At 48.1% G+C, this 10,093-nt stretch overlaps 1 pseudogene; it reads right to left on the bottom strand.

The window, feature by feature from the left end:
- Positions 1–597: 597 nt before the first annotated feature.
- On the bottom strand, positions 598–9,686 carry LOC102843358 (annotated as a pseudogene).
- Between the last annotated feature and the right edge of the window lie 407 nt (positions 9,687–10,093).

Here is a 10,093-nt window from a genome sequence, read left to right as displayed (position 1 = left end):
TAAATCTCTGAACAATATCTTCACCATCCATCCTGATGCTGCCAATTGGTCCAGTGGTGAGAATCTTTGTCTTCTTGACATTGAGCTTCAATCCATACTGAAGGCTGCAGTCCTTGACACTCTGCAGCAAGCATTTCAGGTCCTCCTCAGTTTCAGCAAGCTTAGTTTTAAAAATACTCACAGTACTGAAATCAAGAAATAAAAATGTCCACATTTATTTGTCCAAGATTTTAATCAGAAATAAAAGTTGAATGTTCTCTTTCTTTCGTTGCCATCAATTAAGATAATCCTAAATTTTCATAAGTTTCCAGTTAACTGTATTAATTTGCAGATTCATAGCTGTTGGATTCCAAGTGTTTACAGATGGTCCAAATATTGATCCCTCAGGATCTGGGTGATAAAGGAGGAAGAAAGTAGGAAGAGAAGGAAGAAATAAGGGAAAATTGGTCAAATTTCCAAGTGGAAATCGTTCACCAGAAGCAAATGAAAAGGTAACTGCAGGAAGAGTGGGAATGGGAAGGGGGCAATCTAGTGACAGCAGTACTGACATCACCAAGCAGAGAGGTTGTGAATGAAACAATCCAGGGCTCAGGGCACTCAGATGACCACACTGTTTTCCACCAGGCTGGGCCGCAGGTATTCATAGGGCATGTCCAGTTTCTCATTCCGGCTCTCAGTTTCTTTATCCAGGATAGCCAGCTCCTCCCTGAATTTGGTCAGCACAGCTTTGGGCTCAGGATCTGAGAAATACTCCTCCTTGTGATGGCCCAGAGCCACCTGGGATGGAGAGAAAGGAAACTAAGAGACTAACGGCCACCAGCCACCTGTGTGCATCACCTCCCACAGAGCTTCTCTGCTCAGGACCCAGACACTTGGCTCTCACCATGTGGGGCTGGCGTCTGCCCAGTTGCCAAGTGATAGACATCCGGAGAGAGGCCTGGTGAACGTTGAGCAGCATGGCCATGACTGTCTTCAGCGTTGCATCCTTGGTGGTTGGTGGGGGCAGTCGCATTGTACAAGGGGTGTTGAGGACCCAAGTGAACCAATCCAGCTGAAGGTGAGTCAAGTGCATGAGGTCAAGGTCTACTGGGCATGAAAACACCTTAGCCCTCCTGCACACAGGTCCCCTCCTCCCTCCACATCTCACATCTCAGCTGCCACCTTGTGGTAAGTACCTATCTGACCCAGGTGGATGAAGGAGTGCTGGCCAGTGCAGGTAAAGATGCACATAGTTACAAAGTGGCAAGCCTGCTCCCACGACTGGAAGGAGTTGGCAAAGCCTGTACGGGACAAAGAGTGACAAGAATTAGAAGCTGTGAGGACAGGGACAGAAGCAGAGCTCAGAAAGTCACAGCAGAGAAGGGAAAACAGGAATGAGAGAAGACCATTGTGGTAACTGACAAGAGAGTGTGAAGAAGCTCATGGAAAGGCCTTCACCTCACTCAGTGGGATATGAGAGCTGACTTGCACAGTCATGAAAGCAGATTTTGTTACATTTTCAGCAGTTGGGTTTTGATGGATTTTTGCAAGCTAGTTGACCTCACTATGGTAGCTTGATATTGACCTTGATGGGAATATTTACATCTTAGAAATGAGCAAATACGGCAAATCAGGGTTTACAGGTTATGTGGGGTTGGTTTTTTGAGATTTTTTTTCTTTTCCTGGAGAGTCAGTTGTTAAACATATACAGTAGCCACTTAGGACCCTCTCTCTAACTGCAAGTGTAAAAACTCTAGGAAAGCCCTTAGGAGTTTTAGAAGATTCCACAGAGCTAGAGCGAATCATGGGGAGGTTCCTAGCAAGGGTTCCAAGACCTCAGGTCAGGAGTGTATCTTACCTAGGTCCTGGGCTCCTTGCAGCCCAATTTCAGTGATCTCCCGACACCAGGCCTGCAGCTCGAGGTCGTTTTTCACAGCTGAGTCCGTCTTATAGTGCAGATTCACAATGCCCTCCACATACCTGCCAGCCACGGGGCCATGGAAGGAAAACTGGAGCTGACAGAGAGCTCAGGTCCCCCACTCCTCACTCACACAGACAGGTTAGCTCCCTCCTTGAGACACAGACAGACCTGCTCCCCTGCCCTTCTCCACCCCTGACCCCCAGCTCACCGATAGGTGATCTCCCAGAGACGCAGTGCATCCTGGGCAGGAGCCCCTGGTCAGCCAAGTCTTCAGGGGGACAAAATGAATCATAGGTAAGGGAGGCTGCAGGCTCACTTGAGCAACTTCACATGGCCTCCTCCACCTGTGCTCACCACCTGAGGAGGAAAGTCGGTCAGCGCTAGCTGCCCTGAGCCCTACAGCTAGGCGGGACCCAACATTCTCCTTTCTCTTCTCATACCTGGTTGAAAACTCCCATGTCAGAGATCAGCCCAGACCTGGTCCAGACGTTAATTTCCCGGGTGTATCGAAGGTGAGGAATCACAAGCTAGAGGGAGAGACGGAGAAAAGGATGACATCAGAAAGCACAGTGTCATGTCCCTGCCATAAACAGGGTAGAGAGAGGGGAACAGGTAGGAGAGCAGGGAATGAGGTGGTACCTTGAAGATAGGATGGATTGATGGCAGACATCTCATGGTGGCCACAGTGAACACCTCAGCCATCAAGTGTCCCCTCAGAAGATGAGACTGCAGCTCATGGAGCTGGAAGTCTGAGCTCTGGACCCAGCACTTGGCCAAGAGCCAAACCATCTCAGGATCTGTGGGCAAAAAAAGGGGTGGAGGGGCACCTCCTATGCGTGGCAGCTGGAGCTGTCAGACAGAGAGAAGGGAAGACAGGAATGAGCACAGACCCTCAACAGCTTCCTCCTCGCTTGCAGGTTTAACTGTTCCTTTCCTCCTCCAAATCTGCTTGGCTGTCTCCAACTTACTGCTCTCTCTGCCCACCTACAAACACATCCTATCTTTGCCTTCTTTTCTACCCACTCAGTTTGCTCAGCTTGTGCAAGTGTCTCTGCCCTCTCCTTTCTGCAAAAACCACTGTCCCACTGCCTTCTCCAGGATCCACTTCCTGTTTCACTGTTGAGCATAGACATGATCCAAACTGCCTACTTCCTTCACCCCACACTTGTAGATATCTCAGCCTTTCGCTGATCTTCCAAAACCACATCTACACAGATGACTACTAGGTCCTCAGTTCTCAGGACCTCCTGGACATTACAATCCCAAAGCATTCTAATTACCTCCAAAGTGGCCAGAAAACACACCTCAGCAACTTTCCCTCTTCTTATGTGCCTTATTTCTCGGTCTGTCCTGTCCACACAAGCACTTTGCCTGGCTCCTCCTTTTCTTCCCACCTTGAATCCAGACCAGTCCATCTTCCTCTGATCTCCTATCCACCTTCCCCATCCACCCCCACCAAAATCTTCCCTCATCTGATTGCATCACTTCTGCCTGGGGCAAGGGCAGTAACATCCTACCTGAAGACCCTTTATGCACCACCATTGATCTCTCTTCTCCAATACATTCTGAGCACTCACACCTCTTTGGTAGCAGTCTTCACTGCTTCCCACATTCACATTTGTTAGCTTGACACTCAGGGCACCCCAGAGAATGACTCCTATTTCACCCCACATTATTCCCTAACAATCCAGCTCAACTGTCCACTGATCCTCTTTTTTAGATATATAATTTCTTTTCTATTGTGATTTTAATGAAAGTTTACAGAAAAGTTGAATTTTTCATTTATTCATGGTTGCACATTTTCCTCCCTAGGTCTCCCAGTTTGCTTTAAAAAAAATCATTCACTGTTACATAATTTCCTCCCTCTCTCTAACTCTCCCCTCATCCATTTTGCTATGCACCTCTTATTGTGGACTGTTGTCATAAAGATAATATGTAATCATATATTTCTTTTAAAGAGTTTTTTCTTTCATCTGTTCCAATTCAGGCTTCATTATTTATCCCCTGTTTATTACTTTCCCTTCCCACCTCCATGTCAGTGCTCTTTTATAACAGTGGCATTATGCATTATTTGTCCTTTGGTGACTGAGATATTTCACTGAGCATAATGTTCTCCAGGGCCACCCACATTATGTAATATGTTATTAGTTCTTAGTTTTTTACTGCTGCATAGTATTCCATTGTGGTGTCATCTTTGTGCTGAGACCATGCTAATCTTCTCTGTATCATTCCAATTTTAGTATACATGCTTCTGAAGTGAGCACCTTGATCCTCTTTACTCCTCATGTTCAGTGTCATCTCAGCTTCTCAGGACAGTCCATCCTCTCCCCATAGGGAAGGTCTTTCCCCTTCCTCCTGCTTGTCTAAATTCTAGCCATTCTTCATGGCTCACTCATGCCCACTCCACCTCAGTGATCTTTCCCTGACTGTCTCTGGAATCACAAACTTTCTAGTTGCTTATTCAAATTTACTCTCCATCGAGATTCAAAGACTTTAACATGAAAGGCTGTATCTATTTTCCTTCTTCATGCCTCCCACAGTGCCATGGCACAATCCCTTTGCAAAGTGAACTTGTAGGTGCAGGGCTGAGGTGGGAGGTCCTGGGGCCTCACCTGAATGACCATGGGCAAGAGTTTCCCATCAGGTTGCAGCTTCAGCATGACCAGAGGGGCTGCCAGGTGCTATTGGCTACACAGGATGACATTGACCTTGATCCCATCCAGCAAGGAGCCATCAGCATAAGGCATCTTCTTCCCACTCTAAATCCCAGAAGGGAGAAGAAGAGGGCAACTAACTAGTTTCTGTCATAAGTACGTATCCTGCAGCAAATCAAGTGCTTACACAATCTTTGTTCATTCCTACTGGCCACAGTTCTACAGAAGATGTTGAGAGCAGTTGAGTATTTTAACTAAGCTTATGAGCAGCAGATCCAGGATTCAAACCAAAGTCTGACTTACTTCATAACCCCACATGAGTGCTCTCTAGCAAACACCTCATGCTGACTCTTAATTAACATCTCCATCCCTGAAGACCCATATCAGTCCCTGAATCCTTAACACCAAAGCCCAGTTACAGTTCCTCATTTTAACTCTCAACCATCCCTTCATCCTGTGCTCTCTCTCCACTGAGAGGAAGGGAGGGGCAGGAGCTGTTCTCAGGAGGTGAGGAAGGCCATGATGCTGCCCATGTCCAGGATGGGTCTCTTGCAATCAGGTGGAAGCCCTACCCACAGCAGCATGGCTGATGCTGATCCCACCACATGCCACTCCATCTCCATCTATGGCTTCCTAGGCCTCTTCTGTCCTTAACAGAAGTTCCTTCTCCAGCTGGGCTTGCAGCTCCTCCATCCCTGGGGGGAACATCAGACCTTGTAGAAGACGATTAGAGCATCTGAGAAGCATGGCATGGGGTTCACACCATTGAGAAACTGGTACCCAAATAAAGCATCCTCCTTCCAGGAATCCCGCACTCGTTCTGTAAAAGACATTGATTCAGCGTGTGGGTGGGATCAGAGCTCCTGTTCCTTTTAACCCCCACTGAACCATCCCCATCCCTACTCCCACCAGACCTCAGCCCACCTCAAGGACCAGGTCTGGTTCTTTCCATTCCCCTGGGTTGGGTGGGACCTGAGGGGGAGCCTTCTGGGGGAGAAGTGGGATTGGAGACTGACTAGCAAGCTTGCTTTGGCCGCACCAGAATATCCTTTTGAAGTCTTCCAGCTCATCCCAACAAGTCAGAACATTCATAGAACCATCGATTGCAAAGTCTGCCAGTCTTCAAAAAATAAGACAGAATTTGCAAGTTAGGCTTGAAAGCAAATATTTTAACCACAAGCCCCCACCTTGGGTCCTGTCAGTCCATGTCCACCTGCCTCTGGGAGGCCAGGACACCTTCCTCTCACTCAGAGCAGCCTCTATTCTCACCTTTTAGCCACTGAAGTCTCAAAGGCAATTCTTTTGTTCTGTAGGAACCGCTCATCAATAGGGAGGTCCCTGAGTTTGGTCCCTGCCACATTCAGAATAAGCCCATCTTTCCAGCTGCCCCACCTGTGGAGGTGCCACACCAACTCCAAGGGAGTCTGCGTGACAAAATCACCCGATTGAGGCAAAAACTTCAAGGAAGTCAGCCTCTTGGAACGTGTGCTTTCTCCATGATTGTTCTTGGCCTTTCTGTAATTTCTCTTCTATTGTCTCTTTGTATTTTCTATGTGGGACAGGGAAAAAAGGCTGTGTTCTTTACACAAAGTGTTCCTACTAAAAGTTTGTTAGATGTTCCCAGAAAGAACTAAATGGAGGTGACGACTTTGATACGCAAGCATTACGTCCGGTTCTTTTAGCATTACTAAAACTTCTCAAGAATAATATGATTTTAAGGGAATTCATGGATGCATTATAACAAAAAGAATTAATGGTGGAAATCCCAGAGATGACCACTCCAGAGATTCCTAGATTTCTAGGGCTTATAAGAACTCCTTCAAAGGAAAAACCCAAACCCTTGCCCCCCATCATGAGAACACCAGTGGAAGAATTGTTTATCTGTTAGGTAATGGTCGTTTGTGGCAGCCCTCTATTGAGAGAGGCCCTTACAGAATTCCAAAGCCTACAGATAAACCTCTTCCATATACTGGAGAATATAATTAATTTAATGCAAAACACCCTTATGGTTTTGTGTCTTGGGATATATTTTTCAAAAGGTTTGAAAGTGACCAAAGGAAAAATGTTATGCAAGGTATAGGTGGTAAAATAGATAATGAGACACAAGATTGGGATGATGAATTTAAGCAATATTATGACCCAAAACATCCTTTGTATGAACCTAAACCCCCTTATTGAGAGAGTAATCACCCCTGAAATAATGGAAGGGGTAAAAATTGAATGGAAATAAATAATATTGTAAATTCAGCTAAAAATGTAAAATGTATCAGCTTAAATTTAAAATGTAACTTTTTTACTTTGTAACTTTGTAACCCAAACAAGTTGGAAAACAGGTTTAAAAAGAAAATATTTAAGGAAAAAGCCATTGTCTACCAAGCTCTCCAATTACCAAGGAACCATGACCATAAAGAATAGCTGTCCATGCTCTCCAATTACCAAGGAACCATGACCATAAAAAATAGCTGTGTGCAAAAAAATAATGTAAACTTTAGTCTTACTTTTGTTGTTTTTCTGGCTGTTGATTAAGCCCCTAATTGTAAAAATGGGATATAAATGTATCATGCTAAATGCAATAAGCAAGGAAGAAAAAAGAAGGAAAATTAAAATAACTTAGAATTAAAAATCATCAAGATCACTTGACTGTTTGTCTTGTGTTCTTTCATCGTCCCTTTGCCAAACTTCTACCCACCTTCGTGTTCCCTCTTCGAGACCCTAGACCTCAGGCTTACAAGTCCCTCCTGACTGGAGCAGCCCGCGTCATGGAGGTGTGGGGAAGAGAACACTTTCAGGCCTTGGAGCTTGGAAAGTGTCAGCAAGGATTTAGGGGTCTGGAAAGCTGGGGCCTGGGGGGCGTAGGCTAACCTGTACAGTTTCCGTCTCTCTTCCAGCTCTTCCTCCCTGTATTTATTGTACAGACCTTGAGGATCATCAGCTACAGTGCGGCCTAGAAGTTGTTGTTGTTGTTAAGTGTTATGGAGTCATCTTAAGACTCTTCACAACCTTATAAACAGACCTGAACTCTGTCCTATCCTGAGCCATCATTATCATCCCCAACACACTTGAGCCCATTGCACCAGTCACTCTGTCAACTTCGCTGCGGGTCTTCCTTTGTTTCGCTGGCCCTCAACCTTTCCAAGCAAGATGCCCCTTTCTGAGGAATAACCCCTCCTAACAACATACCAAAAGTATGTGAGAAAAAGCTTCACCATCCTTGTCTCCAAGGAGCAGTCTGGCTGCACTTTCTCCAGGACACACGAAGGAGAATACTGACAGTGAGGCTTCCCTTTAGGGCATCCAGCATCTTTGCTGCACCCTGGCTAACCCTCTGGCTGGTTCCTACGGGAATCACCCTCTGTCTCCACGCCTCCCTGGGCCATCCTCCTGCCTTCTCCACCTTCCTGCTTATCTCAAAAATCTCATCACCCTACCACTCCCTCTCCCACCCCCACTGGTGCCCTCGGGCACCAACAGGATGCCTTCTCCCTGCACCTAGCGGTAACAAGGGAACTTCAACTCAGCCCCACTGTTCCCTGGGCCCTGCACTGAGATCCAGTTGCAAAACCAGGCGTCATCCTTAAAGAGGCGACTTTTGTGTAGTCTCACAAACAGCAGTGTTCCCAAGTACTCCGCCACGTCCGCCTTGATTTCGTCTTCCTGAAGGGGTCAGAAGAGCCCCAAAGTCAGAAGAGGTCTGAGTGCCCGAGCTGAGGGCGCCCCGGTCCCCCAGAACACAACCACCCCCACCCCACCCCATCGGAGCTAGAGTAGAGGGATCCAGAGAGGGCGCATTTCCACCAGGTAGCCCCAAGACCATCCCTCCCAACAAATCAATCGGGGGAGGGAGAGTGGGGAGATGTGCTTCCTTTCTCCAGTCTACACCTCACCCCCACCCCCTGCCGCCACTGTGCCCAGTACTGTGCTGACAGCGGATCCAGCGCACCCAGAAGCGCAGAGTTAAACCCAGAGAAGACCTGCTTAAATCGGTGCTGAAAGCTGTGAAAAGTCCCCTGCCGCCCACTCCTCCCCTCCGGCAAACCGACGCCCCTACTGGACACGGACAGTTTTCCCGGAGGAGATTCCATCCAGTATGAAACCTGCAGGTAGAGGTTTAGCCAAAGGTGTCTGAGAGGGGAAGGGGCCTGGCGGAGATGCAGGCGCGTGGTAATGGAGCGCAGAGCGCTGGTGTGCCGGGATGACCGGCCACGTGGTGAAAAGTCTCCGAGGACTAACTAGCCCCGGACGTGGGGTTTGGTTCCAATGACAGGAAAGAGCCACTCTGAAGCTTTAAGCAGAGAGCTGACCAGGGTGGGACTGTGTTTGGCAGAAATCTCTTGCCAGTTAAGAACGTGAAGGTCCCGCTGGTTCCATAGTTAGTCCTGGACGATGTGCATATCATATCACAGATACAAGACTTGTTTGCGAGATCCGATCCCTTCCCGATAAGACAGCGGGACGGGACCTCTAGGAGCTGGAGGAGACCCCTAGGGGTGGGAGGTGTGCCAAGTCCTTCTTTGCCCTGGGCCTTTAACATTGGATCTAAAAGTCTGGAAGAGATGGTGGACCGGTGACAAGAATTAGAGGGTGGGCAAAGGGGAAAGTAATAGAGACTGGTATGGACACCAGGTAGACATTGTGGTGGGAGACGTGGAAAAACGTGATGCCATTTCTCGGCTTCCATTTGTTTTCCTCTTGTAAGGTCGAAGACCTAGGAAGTGTGGAGAAAGTTTAAGCACCAACTTTAAGGATTATGTCAAAGAAAAGCTGGTCAGGCCTCTGGAATGAGAGGCGCAAGGGTACATTTCTTGCACGCCAATTGTGTGCCACCTTTCTCCCTCAAGCGATTTTCCCGAGCATGCATCGCTGTGAGCTTAGTGCTCAGTGTGCGTGCACTTTGCTGGACGCAGACCTGGAGAGCACCAGAAGATGCTTCCCTCCCCAGGTTGTGACAGATTGGGGCTGGGGCAAGGGCACAGCTCACCACACCGGGTCCTCTCTCACCGTGTCCCGCATCAGCCGAAAGAGCGTCGGGACATATGCCTCCCCATGTTGGCCCACCAGCCACAGCTCCACTTGATTAATGGTGCCCGGCAGAGCGAGGCCCCAGTGAACACGCGGACGCGGTAGACAACCATCTTTCCCAAGGACATTAGGTGCGCTCGCTGCCAGAAGTGGAGCGGCAAATAACAGGGCTCGAGACCCTGACCTTCTGGGGCTTAGAGGGTGTGGGTGGTGAGTTTGCCGGCAACCCACCAGAGCCATGCGATGGGGTGGGTGGAGTAGGGGACCAGAGCGGGGGAAGGACTGTACTTATCTGGTGGGAGGAGGACAGGAGAGGGGAAGCAGATGGAAATTTGGACAGAAAGCCGACCGAAAGAATTCAAAGCCAGGGGCTGGTAACACACACACACACACACACACACACACACACACACACACACAATCCTCATGAGGTCACAGTCAATATTGGAGAGAGGAGACTGAGGCAAGGAGACCAGGCTCTAGACAAGGCAACGTTTGTGAAAAGTACATTGAGGCCACA

Source organism: Elephantulus edwardii, unplaced genomic scaffold (assembly GCF_000299155.1).
Source record: "Elephantulus edwardii isolate Elephantulus edwardi_28Jun2011 unplaced genomic scaffold, EleEdw1.0 scaffold00246, whole genome shotgun sequence".
Classification (NCBI taxonomy): Eukaryota; Metazoa; Chordata; class Mammalia; order Macroscelidea; family Macroscelididae; genus Elephantulus; species Elephantulus edwardii.
Note: the sequence above shows the minus strand (reverse complement) of the source record. Positions and strands in the feature narration are given on the sequence as shown.